The sequence below is a fragment of the Ambystoma mexicanum genome, chromosome 1q, assembly GCF_040938575.1.
Source record: "Ambystoma mexicanum isolate Mex_15411 chromosome 1q, UKY_AmexF1_1, whole genome shotgun sequence".
NCBI lineage: Eukaryota > Metazoa > Chordata > Amphibia > Caudata > Ambystomatidae > Ambystoma > Ambystoma mexicanum.
The window spans coordinates 635,840,843-635,858,717 of record NC_090922.1 but is presented as its reverse complement, the minus strand read 5'-3'; the positions used below and the strand labels follow the sequence as shown (position 1 = coordinate 635,858,717).

General features: G+C 47.2%; 1 non-coding gene across 1 annotated transcript; it reads right to left on the bottom strand.

Annotated features, from left to right (window-relative positions):
* Positions 1-14,049: 14,049 nt before the first annotated feature.
* Positions 14,050-14,211, bottom strand: LOC138565539 (U1 spliceosomal RNA). Its single transcript, XR_011301383.1, has one exon. It is a non-coding gene; the product is annotated as a U1 spliceosomal RNA (small nuclear RNA).
* Positions 14,212-17,875: the final 3,664 nt, after the last annotated feature.

The following is a 17,875-nucleotide window of genomic DNA, read 5'->3' as shown; positions in this document are numbered from 1 at the left end:
GGAGCTGGCGGGAGACTGGAAAGAGGTCTGCGAGGTGGGAGCCGCTGTAACCATGTGAAGACCTTGGCATGGGAATGGTCCGAGGCTCGGAAACGCTAGGAAGTGCTGGTGAGTCTGCCTAGTGATGGTGTACCTGTCAAAACGTGGTCTCCCAAGTGGACTAAATACCTCTGTCCACAAGCACCAGTCAGAGAATCGAAAACAACTCCCTGACCAGTTATTATAGCCCAGATCCCCAGGCAGGTAGTAGGCAAGGAACAACATTAGGACATAATAAATTTCACTACCAGAATGTATGGAAACAGGTCTTGTAATCTACCTAACAAGGCATCAGAAGGAGGGAGAATGGAGGTAGGGAAAAATCCAGACGTGGGAAATCATCCCCCAGGGATGAGTGCGCAATAATGGAGATTCTTCCAGTGAATGTTCCAGTAACAAGTTCCAGGGAAAAATCCAAAAGAAACAAAGCCCAAGTCCAAAGTAATTTTAGTATCCAGAAGCAAATCCAGGTCGCAAGAGTAAGGGAAATCCAGAAGCAATACAATTGGAAAAAGCCAGAGTCAAAAAACCAGGGGAAAAATCACAAGATTAGCCAAAAATCCAGGGGCAATACAATAGCAATCCAGTAGACAAAAGCCAAGGTCAAAATCAACAAAAACAGGAAACCAGGAAACAAAACCCGAAACGCCACTGACATGAATAGCTGAGAAGCACTGAGTGAAGGGAGGTTAGGGATCTTGTAGGCGTCTTCCTGGTTGTGTTTGTCACGTGACCTGGTGCTGGTCACGTGATTGGGAGAGTATCACGATCTCATGTGTCCTAGAGTCGCCATGGCAACCGCAAACAACGCTGCAACGAGCACTGTGCAAAAGCGGCCCCAGACAAGCTGCCAGAAGTGCAATGGAGCTGGGATGGTGGCGAGGGAGAACCGTGGCACACTAGTGACCCCCGCAGACATGCTAGTGAGGAGGCAAGGCAGAAACCGGGGTTGGCGCAAAAGCGGGAGCCTGAGAGGAGCCCGACACCGGGACCGCAACAGAGGTAAGCGCATGACAGTACTGACAAGCCTATGAACAATTAAAAGTTAATTTTGAATATCGGCCAAGTGAAATAAAAAAAACAGACTTTGCACGAATCCTCATGCCTGAGATGACAATAAGGGGAAGCTTGGAGCAAATGTTATCCCAAGCAGATGAATGTTGAAGGAGTTGAAAGACAAGGTTTGTACAAGTCTCCACATATGAGATGTCAATATGGAGAAAGTTGGAGCAAGCATTGCCACAAGCACATGAATATTGGTAAAGCAGAAGATAAGAGACAAAACCTGAACAACTCTCCATAGATGAGATGTCCATATGGGGAAGTTTGGAGCAAGCAGTATCTTAAACCAATGAAGTATAGACAGTGCAGGAATATCACTGTGCTATACTGAAGGACAGAGAGAGCATTGCGAGAAGTCCCGATAAAGGAAATATAACAAGCAGTGAGCCTTTGGGGGAAAGATAATTGGCAGGAGAATATACCAGGGGATCTATGAAACCCCAAGATGGATACCTGGCAGGAGAGTTCAACAGGGGATCTATGAAACCATGAGATGGATACCTGGCAGGAGAGTTCAACAAGGGATCAAAAGAGACACTTGTTCCATCCTTAAAACAGTTCTTGTTTAAAAGAGACACTTTTGCCAGCCTTGAGAGGTGTTGTGTGAAAGAGACAGTTCTACTGCTCTCACAAATCATTGTTTAAACAGAAAATGTCAAATATTCTAGCTGAGGCAGTTCAGGGAAAGGGAACCAACCTCTGGATCCCAGGTTTGTGTTGTTGGATTTATACACTTTGTTTTTGCACACTTTTTATTGAGTCTAAAATGGAGACATTCACCTTACATGTTTTGTTGTTCATTTTTAGTGTGCGGGTCAGATACATTTTGGACAGTTTGCCTAATTTTGACGACAATACATTAGACTGATCTTTAGTTTTAGTTTCCTAGACAGGGAAACTCTATTTAGGATGTGGACAGTAAGGCCTTTATCCAAACCATTTTATTTTAATTAAATGTTTAATGTTGAAAACATTACAACTTTGGGCCTGATTCACAGAGCGTTTTCCAATGGTACTGTGCCATTATAAAATTCTTCTGTGAATCAGGCCCTTTGTGTTTGCTTCTTAGTTCTGACCCTCACATTAGCCACAAGGCTACTGACTCATTACGATTAGGATTGATATTTTTCTGTGAACCAGATCGCTTGAACAATTCATTTGTAGCGTAGTGTGTCCCAGAAATGACAACGACTTACAGAGATTTGGCATTATTTTGAGTTGATATATTGAGGCATTTCTGAACCTGAGAACCACTTGCTTCATCATCCCATCCTGATAAAGTTTCATATAGGAGCCCCTCTTTAATTTTAGAATTGTCTCTAGTTACATTAGACATTTGTACAACCCATATCCTAATTGCTGTAATAGTAAATAAAGATGTGTTAAGTCTGATTTCTGTGTGACTTGTATCATTGCCTCGAATTTCCCACAACTGTGAGATCCAAGGACCTGATACCTCTTCCAATCCACAGAGTAGACATGGCTCCCACTATGGTGACATGGCTCCCACTATGGTGGAACCCAAGACATTATGGACATGTCCGTGTTCCATTTAAAAAACTCTAGAAATAGAGGTACTGAAGAACGGTCCCCAGATAGATTTTTTCTCCGCTCCACTGATACATCTATCCCCATCCAAAGATATCCTTAAAATAACTGTTATGAGATCTCCACCGCCCATGACTATCACATAACTGGGAGGGAGAAATGCCAGATAGAAACAGATTTTCACCTGAAGTTACTCTCAAACCTCACACCTGCAACCAATTAACAGTTTCCAGCAGTTACAAAGTTATAAGGCCTCTTTTGTCCTACAACACACAAAGCAACTTGACCTTTTTCCACCTACATTTTTGAACAAATCATCCGAGGATTCAGAAGGGCATAGTGGCACAGCTCCAGCACAACCTCCTACCCACCACTGAAGAATTCCCAGCACAAGTTAACAGGAGCTTCGAGCTTGGTATCCATCTAACAGGATTCAGGACAGGTCCCTCCTGGACCTTAACTTAATGATTCATAACAGATCCCTCCTGCACATGGGCTTGAGGATTTAGGACAGCCCTCTTTCCTCTTTCATGGGTAATTACAGCATTCACAACAGCACTCTCTTCTATGCCATGGGTTACAAGACTCAAAGTAGGCCTCTGTAATAGGGCTGAGTTTGCACCATTAACAATAGGCCTCAATCCTAGGGCTTGGGTTACAGGTCTCTCAGTAGGCCTTTCTCTCATAGTCCTGAGGGCCAGCTTTCACAGTAGCTCACTTCCACACAACGGAAACACATCATGTAACCAACTCGCATTCGCAAGTGTGCCATATTAACACATAGAAGTCACTTTCAAAGTGTATCCTCAAATACACTGGAACAACTGTCACACATTATCTAAAAAACAGGAAAACCTTATAGCCATCTCCAGCACTCACTCATTCCCCACCCAAACACAACATGTGATAACTTTTGATTTGATATATTCATGGTTCCCAAATATAAGGCAATAGACACACAACTACATACCCTTTTACCACTAATGCATAACATCTCACATAGACCCATCAAAAACTGTGTTTGGAACAAACATTCATCTGCACCATCATGTACCGCAACACAAAGGCATGTTAAGAAGTTGCATCCCTAATTCTGTAGACATATAGTGGGGTGGCCAAGGGGAGTGACTGTCACCTCCAGTAAATGGACGATGGGAACCTGGGTGGTATGGTCTCTGCCCATACTTTGTCCTAGCCATAATTAATAAACAATATGGAATCGGTGAGAAAATGCTCTCCTCATTCCCAAAGGAAAGTACTTATTGTATACCTGTAGCAGAGGAATTTGTAAATATGTCTCTTTAAGAGAACTGAACTCTATGATAAAAGGGAAACTTGTAGATAAGGAATTAAGTTCTTACAGTGCCAGTGCCACTCACTGGAAAGCCCTACCTCCCACGCCCTACCTCCCACAATCCGAGGTGAGGCCTCCCTCAGCGCCTTCCGCAAAACCATGAAAACCATTTTATTTACATAAGATGCCTCGCACCAGTTGAATACATATCATATGTTCCTAATGCATAAGCTGTATTGTAATGATTAACTGTACCAACCAAAATATCAGCTCTATGCCTTGTGGAATTCAAAATGTACCACTGAATGCCACTATTCCTGTAACTAAGCTCTTGCAAGTAACAGCGCCTCAATGCCCATGGGCTGCTTGCGCGCTATATAAATATAAATAAATAAATAAATAAAGTAGCACTGTCCGAAACGTTCTATCCTGACCCTCACACTATAAACAAAACAACAATGTGATAAGGGAAATGTCTCGAACCTGATTAAAGTGTCCATAAATAAAATAGAATAGATACAATTTAAATGTTCTTCAAGGTGGAAAAACCTTGACTCCAGAGTGTGACTCCCTTTCCCTGGATTCTTCAATGTTTGAACAATGTCTTTTCGTCTAACAGTTCTTTGTGTCTTTTCTTATCCGACAGTGCTCCTGCTAGGTAAACAGTTATTTGTCCTTAATAGTCTTTTCATTTCTCTCATAGAAATTTTTATTGGCATTTTTAAACAACTTGACAAACCAAACCCTTGCCTCCCCCCCAAATCCCTCCACTCCCTCCCAAACAACCCCTAGCCCCAACCCCCCCAGGTCATGGTGCAACCCTCTGAAGTTCTGTCCTTTGATTGAGCCATTTCCTCGCTCATCCCCCGCCGCGCCTTCCTCCACGCAGCTGAGCCCACCAAGCTCTGCCATCGGGGGCCTCCCGGATCCCCTTTCTTTCCTTCCAACTATCACCCCCCCTCCCTGAGCCCGTCCCTGGCCCCTATTACACCAAGCCGAGAAGCCTCATGCTAAGCGGGCACCAGGCCGCCCTGGAATCTCTTTTAAGGAATTGAAGTACCAAGTCCCAATCTAAAAGAAACTTCTGGTGTTCTCCCTGTGGCGAGTACGTCACTTTTTCCAGTGCCGCCAGGGTCCATACCTTTCCTACCCAGTCATGCTCTGCAGGCGTTTACTTCGCCTTCCGCCTTTGTGCTACTACCAATGCCCCTGCCATCACCAGAGACAGATATACCTTCTTTTCAGTCCTCGTATGCAGCCTGTTTAGAGTACCATCCAACCCCAAAATAAACAGCCCTGTATCTGTGCTTCCTGCAATGCCTCCGCCCAACATGTCATGAAGTGCTTCACGAACCTTGTCCCAGAACGGGGCGACCTTTGGGCATTGCCACCAGACATGTCCCCAGGAGCCCTCCCCACCACATCCCCTCCAACACAAGGCGGTCTTCGACTGATACATTTTGGCTATCCTACAAGGGGTGAGGTGCCACTGATACATCATCTTCACCCACATTTCTTGAATTTGTAGGAGTTCGTCAACTTGGGGATATTAGCCCACAGGGATTGCCATTGCTCTAGCGCAATTGAGTGCCCGGTTTCTTTTTCCCAGTTGGACATGAAACTCCACACACCCGCCCCTTCCCCCTCCTTGAGCAGCTTATACAGGTCCCCCACTAGGTGTCTGTCCCCTATGTTGATCGTAACATATTTCTCGAACTGGGTGAGTTCCCTGGTGGCCGCCCCCTTTATAGATGGATGTAGGGCCCAATGTCTTAGTTGCATATATCGAAAGCGCTCTTCTTCCCCCACCCCAAAGATGCTCTTGTAAGTGGGGAAATCTCTTATCTCCCCCCCATCATAGAGGTCCCTTAGGTACCTACAGCCCCCCTCTTGCCAAGTGTCAAAACCGGAGTCAGCTCCCAACCCAGGGGTGTACTGAGGATTAGCAAAGATGGGTGTGAGAGGTGAAGGAAAGGTGGTAATCCCTGATCTGTGCACCGCTTCATCCCATGACCTACCCACCAGCGCCTCTATTGCACTGCAGTACATTCTCCTGGGCCTGTCCTCCCGGGGCAGCCACAAAACCCCCTCCAGCCCAGCACCTACCACTGCCCTATCCATTCCCCTCCACACCTTCCCCCGGTCGTCCTTCACCCAATCTCGTAATATCCGCATCTGAGCTGCCCGGTAGTAATTTACCATGTCCGGTTTCCCCATGCCTCCTCTATGTCTGGGCAATTGCATCAGCTTCCGGGGTACTCTAGGTTTTTTATTCTCCCAGATGTAGGCCTGGGTGAGCTTGCTTAGCTTCCTAAAGAAGGGAGTCGGAACCCTGACAGGAAGCGCCATAAACAGATACAATAATTTTGGAAGAATAACCATCTTCAGGGCATTAATCCTGCCTATCCATGACATGGCCAGAGTTCCCCATCCCAGAAGTAACCCCTTGATTTTCCCCAGTAACAGGGGGTAATTTGCCTCATATAATTGCTCTATGGTCCCCGTAATGACGGTCCCCAGATACCTGATCCTACTCGGAGCCCAGGCAAAATCTGAGCACTTCCTTAACTCCCTTTCTGCCCCAGGGGACATCTGTAGACACAGCACCTCTGACTTTTGTTGATCAATAGCCCTGCAACCCGGCCAAACTCTGCGAAAACTCCCTCGACCGCTTCCAGAGACTCCAGGGGGTTCGTCAGAGTCAACAACATGCTGTCTGCAAAGGCAGCCACCTTATGTGTTCTTCCCCCAAACATCACCCCCTTAATCGCCTGGTGAAACCTGATTTTACAGAGAAGCGGCTCTAGATATAATGCGAAAAGTAACAGCGACAGCGGGCAGCCTTGCTTCGTGCCTCTAGACACTGCCACCGGATCAGATGCCTCCCCATTGATCATCAGGCATAACGTGGGGTTATGATAATTCACCTCTATCTTGCTCATAAATTTTTCCCCAAATCCCATCTTGCGCATGGTGGTGAAGAGAAAGCCCCATTCGACCCTATCAAATGCTTTCTCAGCTTCGAGGGCCACCACAATAGCCTCATTCCTGGATTTGTTTACTTTCTCTATAATACGGGCAATCCTCCTGGTATTATCATGTGTTTGTCTTCCCCGCACAAAACCGGACTGATCAGGTTCCACCAAGGATGGGAGGAGGGGGTCTAGCCTGGCCGCCAGAATCTTAGTAAAGATCTTCGCGTCCAGATTGATCAGCGCAATCGGTCTGTAACTCCTGCATGATGTAGGATCTTTCCCCTGCTTAGGGATTAGTACCACTTTCGCCTCCTCCATAGATTTGGTTATCCCCCTTCGTCCCCCGAATTCATTATATAGGGCTACCATATGCTGGGCCAATAAGTCCCTAAATGTTTTATAGAAATCCGCGGTGAACCCGTCAGGCCCAGGGACTTTACCAGGAGGGAGAGCCGCGATAGCCTTGTAAACCTCCTCTATAGTTAACTCTTTCTCAAGCTCCTCCCTGTCTGCTTCCTTTATCCCAGTCAGGTTGCACCCTTCCAACTACTTCCCCAGATCTCCTTCCACTTGTCTGTCTGACTGATAGACCTCCCCATAATATCTCGCAAACTCCTTTTTGATCTCTTGGAGCCCTGTAACCTCTCTTCCCGCTGCCGTCTTAATTCTCAATATCGTTCTATCCTTTTCCTCGCTCCTCAGCTTTCTTGCCAGTAGCCTATCTGCCTTCACATAGAACTTCTGTTTAAGATGCATCAGTGCCCTCTCCGCCTTGGCCGAGATTATCGTTTTTAATTGGCCCTTGATCACCCTGTATTTCTTCCTAGTCTCTGTGGAGGGTCTAATGGCTAGCTCCTGCATAACTGCATTCAAATTAGCCTCCAAATCCTCTTCTAGTTTCCTAACCTCCTTGTCCCTCCGAGCCTTGATCCCAATAATCGTCCCCCTAATGGTGGCTTTAAAAGCATCCCAAATTATACCTGGGTCCATGCCCTCCGTATTGTTCCTCTGAAAGTCCTGGCCAATTTCCTTTCGCAGCTCCCCTTGCAACACCTCATCTTTAAATATGTGGGACGGGTATTTCCATTTCCACAGCCCCGCCGCCTGCAAAGGGGATAAGAGCGCTATCACAGTCGGAGCATGGTCTGAAATTGTGATCGCGCCTACATCAATCTCCCTAAGCCTACCTATCAGGGAACGTGACTACCAGACATAATCAATCCTGGACGCCGACCTATGCACATGGGAATAAAAGGTATACCTGCTGTCTTCCCCACATTTTCTCACCATGCATCTATCAACGACAGGTTCTCTATTTTGCTCTGCAGCTCTTTAGATGGTTTAGCCTGGGCTTGGAAAATTCTCGCACTCCTATCTCTCGCCGAAGCTAAATTGTATTATGTTACCCTTATCCTTAACGGGCCTTTCTAATTTACACAACATTGCTTGAATGAAGTGGTCCTGTCCTGTGTTTGGAGCATGGAGGGTTGCCACTGATAACACCTCCTTTTTGAAGATTCAGAACCAGGAATCTGCCCGCGGCGTCCTGGGAAAAACCTGTGAAAGACAGGCCAAGACCATTTTTCAGGGCTTTGAGGACCCCACCCTTTTCCCCCTGGCCGTTGGATTGCTGAATGAGGCTAAACCCTTTTAATCTCAGCCTCTGCCTACCTTTCGCTTGTATGTGAGTTTCTTCAAAGCTTACAATGTCAGGGTTTTCTTTTGCCAGCATCAGCTCTACTTTTTTCCTATTTATCAGCAAATTCAATCCCCTAATATTAAGGGATAATATTTTCAGCGCTCTACCCATTTATGGTGGAGGCCGACGTGTCCTTCCTGACAGAACCATGACTGTACCCTGCTTCCCTCACACCAGACCTGTAAACCCCCCCACCCGCTCACCAGGTATGCACTGCCGGCCTCTAGCCCCTCCCGAACCACCTCCTTGGGGGCAGTGCCATTCCCCAACCCCGGTGACCCCAATGGCAGGTCAACCCTGACCCTTTGGTGATCCATACCAAACCTCCCCATCACAAGTCCCAGCCACTGCAGCCTCTTCTAGACACCCCTACCCAGGTACCCCAAAACCATCGTGGCCAAAATTTCAACTGGGTGCCGAGCCCCGGATCGCCCCCTCTCGGGCTGGAGCACCATGGCTAGGGGACACACTTTTCGGGCCCGCTGGGCTCCTTCTTCTCCTCTCTTTCCTTCTTGGTGCCTGCATCGGCCACTCCCACTCCCTTTGTCTGGGGCTGGCTCTCCCCCCTGTCGGGCAACTCACTCGAGGAATGATCCACCCCTATCCCGAGGATGGTGGCACCCTCCTCCACTGATGTGACCCTTCTCTGCCTATTGTCCAGGTCAAACGCCAAACCAAACGGAAAAGTCCATTTGTTCCGAATACTCCTCTTCTGTAACTCCTGTGTTATCGGGCGCATCTGCCTTCTCTTGTTAAGAGTGATTGCCGAAAGATCTTGGTACAGCTGAATGGAGGATCCATTAAAGCTCAGGGCATCCGCCCCCCTCGCGGCCCTTAATATCTTCTCCTTTTTGCGTATACTCATGTAGCGCCACAAGTACATCTCGCGGCTGAGCACCAGGTTCATCCCTTCTGGGCCCCACTCTATGGGCCATGTCCGCCTGGACTTCTTCCGGATTTGTGACATCCGCCAGGGGGGCAAACAATAGCTTCATCGTTTGTTGGAGGTCTGCATCCATGACTGACTCTGGCAAAGATTTCACCCTAATATTGGCCCTGCTCGATCTATTCTCAAGATCCTCGGTCTGAAGCTCCAGGTTGTGGGTGGCTTTGGCCAGGCTCTCCACCCATTCTTGCACTTTGTTAGCATCCTCCGCTAGATCTTGGAGGGCCCTTTCATTAGTGTCCACTCACTCTTGTACCCAGACTGGTCAGATCACCCTTAACCTCCCGTATCGCCCCTGTGAGGTCCTCCTTCATTTTATCAAGTTGTGATTGCATTGCATTGGCTATTCTGTCACCAAAGGTCTGGAAACACTCCTCTAGCAGCTTCTTTGTGACCCTTGTATCCTCTTCGTCATCTCTCAGGCCAGTCTCCTCCTCGATCCTGTCTCCCTCTTTCCCTCCTTCGATCAGTGCTCCCTCTTCCTTTCAACACAGTTTCTGAAGCATCCCCTCTGGGGATTTCTTATCCCCTTTTGCCGGGGTCCCTGGAGCCTTTCCTCTATTTTTGGACATGTTAGCTGCTGCCGGGCCCTAACGGAGCTGGACACAGGGCTTGCTTTAATGTATCCCTAGTAGTATTGTCTTTACAAGATCGCCCCCGTAGTGGCCTGGAGCCCCTTAGAGCCGGCACCAAGAGCTCCTTCGCTGGTGCCCGCTGACCCCCAGGTGGGGTCAGGCCCCCAGATGGTCAAATTAGTCAGGGATCTGTTCACAGCCCTTGGGCGGGGGGAGGGGTGAGGGGGATCCAAAGGGCAGGCACTTGCCACAGTTGCCTTGCACATTTTTTTTTATTTTTTAAATCAGGCCTTGCCCCCCCCCCTTCCCGCCACACTCACCTGCCACCTTGATTGTGCCTGCCCTGATTTCCAGGCTCCCCGCGCTGTAATTTGCCGCTCCTCGGGCCGTCCGCTTCCCTCTCCCTGCAGCTCCTCACCCAAGGCTTGAGGCGGTCCCTCCGATGAGGTTAGAGGTGGTCCCTCCAAAGGGCCCCCCCTCCAACGTAGGAAGGCACCTCCCCTTCTTACTGCAGAGATCCGGAGTGCAGCTTCTCTCTTCTCCGTGACTTCGCTCAACGCCGCTTCGGGGCCCGATCCCAGGGAGGGGAAGCCAGATCCCCGCCCGGACCTCCGAGTCCCCTCCGGCTCCTCCTCTTGCTTCCGCAGCCATGCCCCATGCCTGGAGCAGTGCGGGCGTTGCTCCTCCGAAGCACACCACAGGCCGCGTCACCCCACAGTATCTGGCTGCCTTCTCCTCATCAGCGGCGTCACCTTCAACATGGGCAGAGGCACCACTCCCCAGCTCCGCACGGCACCCAACGTCGCAGCACCAAAGCCCAGCAGGTAGAAGCACCCGGGGAGGGGATCTGCTCTGTTTATTCCACCTTTCTTGCTGGGGACCCCAGGAGTGCTCCTAGCACAGAGTTGTCTCCACAGCAGCCATTTTGGATCGCCAATAGTCTCTTTTTAAGACAAGTTTCTTCTTGGTCCAAAAATACTGACTCTTCCAAATGCCTGGTGAACTCTTCTGCATGGACTTCTCTTATACATCTAAATGCCTGGGGTACTCTCCTGCCAGGATTTCACTTAGACTTCCAGGTGCCTGGTGCACTCTCCTGCAAGGACTTCTCTTGTGTATTTTTCATGTGCCTGGTATGCTTCTTGCCAGGACTTCACTTGTATACTTTAAAATGCCTGGTATGCTTCTCTTGCCAGGACTTCTCTCCCGTCCTTCAATATTTCTCTTTATGTTCACAAATACATATACCATCTTTGGCTTGGCATATCTGTTTTAGGCTTCCCCCATACGTCTGCAGTCCATATGCTCATATGTTATTGGGGTCTTGTTTGGCACTCTGGCCTTTTCACTTGTCAACACAGTTCTGTTTCTCTCTGCCTCTGTAGCTTTACAATATTCTGTTTCTTATTGGCACGGTAGCCGAAATGTCCCAGGGTCCCCATCTGCTCTGGGCCTACTCACCATTTCTTCACAGCGGCTTTGGTCCTTTTTGGGCTTACAAGGCGATCCTCCGCCGCTGGCTGCACACTCCTGGCTCCTCTGACGTCTCTCCGGCTTTCCACAAGGCTTCGCTTCTGCACCTGCTTCTGGTCAGACTCAAGTAGGGACAGCCCTTTCGACTCCTGGCGTCTCCATGGCCCTTTCTGCTCACCCAGCATGGCTTCCCTTCTCTGCGGTCTAGCCGCTCTGCCTCGCAACACCGGCTCATGTCTCCAGTGTTCTTTTGACTCTCTGGGAAATCTGGCGTCTTCCCCTGTGCTTCTTCACAATCCATTTGACATTTGTAAAGGTCGCCCATACCTGTGCTGTTCCCAAACAACCAGTACATTCAATGAACTTGAGGCTCTCAGTAGTTTGAATTGATTCTCTCATCCTCCTCAGTGGCTATGGGAATTTGAAATCCATAGATGTTATTTGACGTACAGTGTTTGGGAAGTTTCTTTTAATGATTTCAGACAAATCAGTGTTTCTTAAAGGAAAATTAGATCAAAAAAAGGTTCTGTTGGAGCTTTTATCCCTTGTGCCATGGAAAGGAGCTTGCCAAAAAGAGTGCTGGAAAAAGGTTTCTCCACCTTCTCTCAAGGGTGGAATAGAGACATGACAATAGGCCATCAGTGTATTGGGCATAAGGAGATTTTCTGCATGGGTAAATAGTGGATACCACGTGTCATCCAATGGAGCCCTGCTATCCCCCGTTAGTTGTCTCCTCCCATTTGATCCTCCCTCATGTAGACACCCCCAGAGTCAGGATCTGGTAGCGGCTGCCTTTCCCTGGCCACATTGGAGGAGGTCACCACTGGGGAATCTATGATTACTCCATTGGATTCTTCAAAGTTGACTTTTCACTCTTTATTTGTTAAATAATAAGAAAAAGGTCTAGCTTTCCCTATTGCTATGTGGGTGTTCTATGCCTATATACATAACTAAGGTTCTTGTCCATCATTAGGAAATCGTCAAACAAAAATGTCCACTGTCCAAAAAAACGGACCCTACCACTATTATACCAAAATAAGTTCAGCGGAAAGTCTCCCTTCTCCTGACTGTGTTTCTTGCTAGGTTTCTCCTTTTCTTCAGACTTCTTATTAATAGGCTCACTTTAAATAGTCTCTTGTCACCATCTGCATAAGTTCTTGTAACTCCTTCACAAACTCCACTGAGCATTTCAGGAGCCAGGAAGCTCCTCGCTTCCTGTTGGTGTGGATTACGGGAGAGGAGTCAGTTGAGGCGACAGATTCGGAAAACAGCAAGCAAAAAAAACGAAACATTTTTGTAAGTGAGTGTGTGTGTGCGAGGGTGTGTTATGTATTATGTAATGTGTGTAAATGAGTGACTGACTGTACAATGTATGGATGGCAGGGTGCATGTGTGAATGAGCAAGTGTATGGTGTATGGGTGGACGTGTGACTGAGTGAGTGAATGGTGTGTTTAAATGAGCAAGTGAATGTTGTGTGAGTGTGTGTGCTGTTGGGCCAGTCGCCAAGGAGATGATTTTGGCAGGTGGAGGTTGATAGATGTGCTACTACGGCATTTTTACTGGGCATCTATCATAAAGCAAGCATGATATGGTTATTATCTGGCTAGACCAGGCTTGTCCAACCTTTTTGAATGTGGGGCCGAAGCATTAACTTTTTGTCTCCAGTGGGCCGGCGAGCCAAAAGTCAACAACCTCACCCAAAGCAGTATATTAAAAAGCGATATTGTGTGACCTTTGACACAATAGCATCACAGGCAGTGATGGCCATGCAGTCCCAAGGATAGCTTTTGGTGTCATGGGCAGTGATCAAAGGTTAGTTGCTTGTGATCTCTTTCAGTGTCTATGTGTTAATATTTTTCTGAAATAGTGGGGGCGACCGAGCGTAGCGAGTGAGCTACAAGGTTCTAGGGAGGGTTTTCAAATATGGGGTTGAAATGGTGCATTTTACAGCAGAAAAGGTGACCAAAAAGCCATAAGTTTACAATCAGTTCTAAAGGGGAACATGACAATTCCATGTCACCAACAGCAGAAAAGAACATTTTACAACACAACACATTTTAATGATCAATGTGTCCACAGTGTAAGACAGCACTGTCACTGATGTAACACATTGGCATGCTGGTTGTACCCAAAATATGCCTCTGTAGCAACATGTCTATACTGGCTGTTCCCAATTTAGCCCAGTATTGTCCTGTACAAAGCATGATTGATGCTGCCTGAGCATGTGCAGTGTGCCCAATACATATGGCATCTTATCTCTGTAATACACATTACTTCTGTGGTGATGAAAGAAGCATAATTCAATTCAACAGATAAAATGTGGGAAAGCGATCAACCAAAGGTGAACCTAATTGAAGAAACGCAATGTGAGCACAATCTAAAAGTATGCAACCTAGCAGGCCTAGTGCACACTTTACCTTTTCTTTCACCAATAAATCGGGGGAGAGCGCGAACGCAGTCCCCCACTACCAGAAATAAGGCAGTCATGTATCCCCCATTTGGGAACATAGCAGGGGTCAGCAAATCCGATGTGCAATGGGTAAGCCTCACCCTGGGAGATCTGCCCTTGAGACCACATTCTCCCCTGCCAGCTAAGTATGAGTTGCATGCAAGAGGGCAGGGGTTGGGTCAGTTCTGGGAAGCCCCGCTAAGCAAGGGTGAGAAGGCAGGCCCTGACCCAGCCCCAACCCCACAATCCCCGGAAGCTCTGAGCGTAGCTGCCTGTCCTGCATGTAGGGGGAAGCTCCAGCAGGCAGAGCCCAGCAGAAGAGCAGATTGTAGCGCAGTTCCTTTCTCCCATTAGGCGCTGCTCGGCCCGAGATTTGTATAAATAGCAGGATGGCTCGAGCAGGCCTGTTGCAGTCTGCCCACTGGCCTGTCGGCCCCACACGGGCCCATGGACCTCCAGAGCGTAGCTGCTCAGCGCTGGCCCCATTGACACCATCATAATCATCCTGGACCTCGACGCTCCACCACCCCTGAATCTCAGAGTTCTGCTCAATGACAATGTTGAAGCTTCGACATCTTTGCCGTAACCATATGTAGTGTTGTGTCAGCCGAGCCTGCACAGCGCCAAAGGCAAGTATTCCCTTGTCAGGGCCCAGAGGTCACTGAGTCTTCCAGTGCCATCCACTTGGCACGGCCTACTGTTCCTAGCGTTTTCTACCCGCAAATCAGCACCACTGCCAAACAGAACTGCATCATTGGGGTCCATCGCTGCTGCTCTCCGACTTGACCCCAGCCCACCGCAAAGGCACCCATGCTTCTGGTCTGATGCTGAAAAGCCTGGCTCTGCTGAGATCCGAAAGACAAGAGCTAAGGTATTTTGGGAACATAGTACTATTGTTTTTTGTGTTGCAACTGTATCAGCTCACACCTCTCCTGAAGGGTATAGGCTGCCCTCAGACTGCGCTACCAAAAGAGTGAAAATAAGTTATACCTGTTGGGCTTGCCTGTTTCACTTTTATGATTGGGATCACTGCTGCATGGGTATTAAGCACGTTATAAATAACCTATCATATCAGATCATATCATATATCACAGATCAAGATCATAAGCAACTTCCAGAAACCTTGGCAGGTGGTCCACTGAGGCCCATTTGCAGGTTGCAGTGTGTTATTGGGGCACTACTAGGGTAACTTATTATGCTGTACATGTGGTATTCTCCATGCTTTGATACCCCACTGGCCATATCTATAATGTCCAATGTACTTGGTATAATGTATGGACATTTTCATCAATCTGCACTGTGCTTAGAGGTAAAAGTAACTGAGCTCCTGCTGTTCTTCTTTGTCTCGAGACGAGGAAAAAAGGCACTGCAAAGGTTAAGTTTCTCAGCTTCCACTCGTATTTTCTCCAGAGCTGCAGCAACTATTCGAAGTGTACTCCGATCCATTTTGTGAACAAACTCAATCCACTAACAAACGAAAACTTTGGTTCCCATTGATTTGGATTTGGATTTTGTTTCCTTTCTATACATTTCTGGAGAGCAATTTTTGAAAGGTTGTTCTTGAGTATGTAGATTATTTGCTATTGCCCACTTTTGCTGAATGGCAATTTCGAGAAAACATTTTTTTGCCGCATTTTTTTACGCTTTTTTACCCAAAAAATATAGATGGTAATTTTGGGTAAGGTATATAGAAAGTGAGGGTGCAGGGGTTCTGCCACCGGTTTTTGTGGTAAAATAAGCGATAAAATTGACCCAAATGAATGTGGCGAAATTGGCATTCGCCATAAAAAATGCAGAGAAAGTTTATTGATACGATTATTTATGTGTCCACAGGTCAATCACAGCATGGCTGGGATTTGTAAGGGGGCCATGGTGATTGAATCGGGTTTACTGTTGAAAGGATGGTGATCCAGCACAGGGCGGCTCCTTTTGTGCCAATGTTTCCAAGTCTCCCCTCAAAAAATGTTATGACTGATGATGCTGATAGCAGTCTAGTAGAGTGAGTAGTTTTGCGCACAGGCACATTTAAAAAAAAAAATGTTTTTTTTTTTTTTTTTTTTTTTTTTTTTTTTACTCAAGCATTGTCCAACATATGGCCTCACGGGCCACATAAAATGGCTTGGCGGGCCGCATTGTGGCCCGCGGGCCGTATGTTGGACAACCTTGGACTAGACAGATTGCACCAAGATGCCAGTCTAGCCACATTTCTTACTGTGACACAAAATGTTTTACTGCACATCTATGATAAAGCAAGCATGATAAGTGTTATTACAGGTGTAGTCTGGCATTTTGGTGCACTCAGTCTAGCCATTTCATACTGTATGACATTTCTTTATGGGATGGGACATCTATAATAAAGCAAGCATGGTAATTGTTATTACATGGCTAGACTGGTATTTTGGTTCTTTTGCCTATGTATTACTTACTGTGATATGACATTTTATTATAGGCATCTATGATAAAGTAAGCACAATAAGTCTTATTAAGTGGCTAGACTGACATATTCGTACAGCCAATCTAGTTTTTCTTGCTGTGGCATGTTATTTTTTTCTGGGAATCTATGATAAAATAGGCATGATAAGTGTTACTGCGTGGTGTGATGAATCCAGGAAATGAGTCCCTTTTCCCCAAAGGGAACCCTCCAACTTCCTGAGTATGGAGGTGAGCCTGCTAAGCTTAATGCCCCCTAGGGAACTGGGCAAGCGGGATCCCACTGGGGGTGTCACCCCTTGGTGAATAAGGGATCCGGAGAAAGGGATTTTATTAATCCTCTCCCATTTATTGGCTACATGGGGATTGAGAAGTATAATTGTACTTGTGGCTTTTTGGAAATGGCTGTTGTGGTTTCTGACCCTTTTATCAGACACTCATTAAGAGAAACACACAATCAAGGGAGCATTCAATCTTGTTTCACCTTGACTTATAAAGACGATGCAGGAGCAAAATATCCTGACAGGGCTCCCAGCTGCTCTCTTGACTCCCCTAAAAGCAGTCCATCATGCTGCAGCACATCTTATTACGGGAGCACAGAAATTTGACCTAATTACCCTGATCCTACACGAACCACATTGGCTTCCACTCCAATCCTGGATACTGTTGAAGACTGCATGTCTCATCTAAAAAGCAGTCACAAGTAGCACACCAGCGTACCTCGTGGCTAAGCTCCACATATCAGCCAACGAGCTTGAATCACAACTAGTCCGCAAAGAGAGGACCCGCAAACAATCCTTCTCTTGTCATGCACTCACCCTCTAGAACTCGGTCCAGGTGTCGGCTTGGTGGGCTGCAGGTGTGTGGTCAGGGATGGGGTTGCCTGACCTCCAATACTCCAATTAACAGGATATGCCTGTCCTTCAGCCCTGAATAAGTGAGTTCTTAAAGGTGCAGTGTACATTTTCTTTCCCTGCTCTTTCTTTCTGATAATCTGTAGGGGCGAGTCAAGTAGAGTCAGGTGTGTGCAGTTGTAGTCAAGTGCCTGACCTTGCTTGACTCTATTAATGGGGCAGCCTAATGGTGGCATGCAGTAGGCCTCTTTTTGCATCTCCATGTTGTTCCTATGGGTAATCTCCATTGCTCCCGCTCGCCCCTTCCTCATCCCAGTAAGTGTTTAAAATGGGGAGGGCGGAACGGGATGAGATTGAAAATACCCCATAATGAATGGGTGTTTGTTCTAGTTACCCTAGTCTTAGAGTATTATTAGAGAAAGATGACCCGGAAGGAGAAGGTTGGGTTAGAGAATACCCTCTAGGTTTTGAGGGAAGAGAGAAAAGGTTAGTGTCATGTTTTGGAAAAAGATTTGTTTACCTTTAGATCT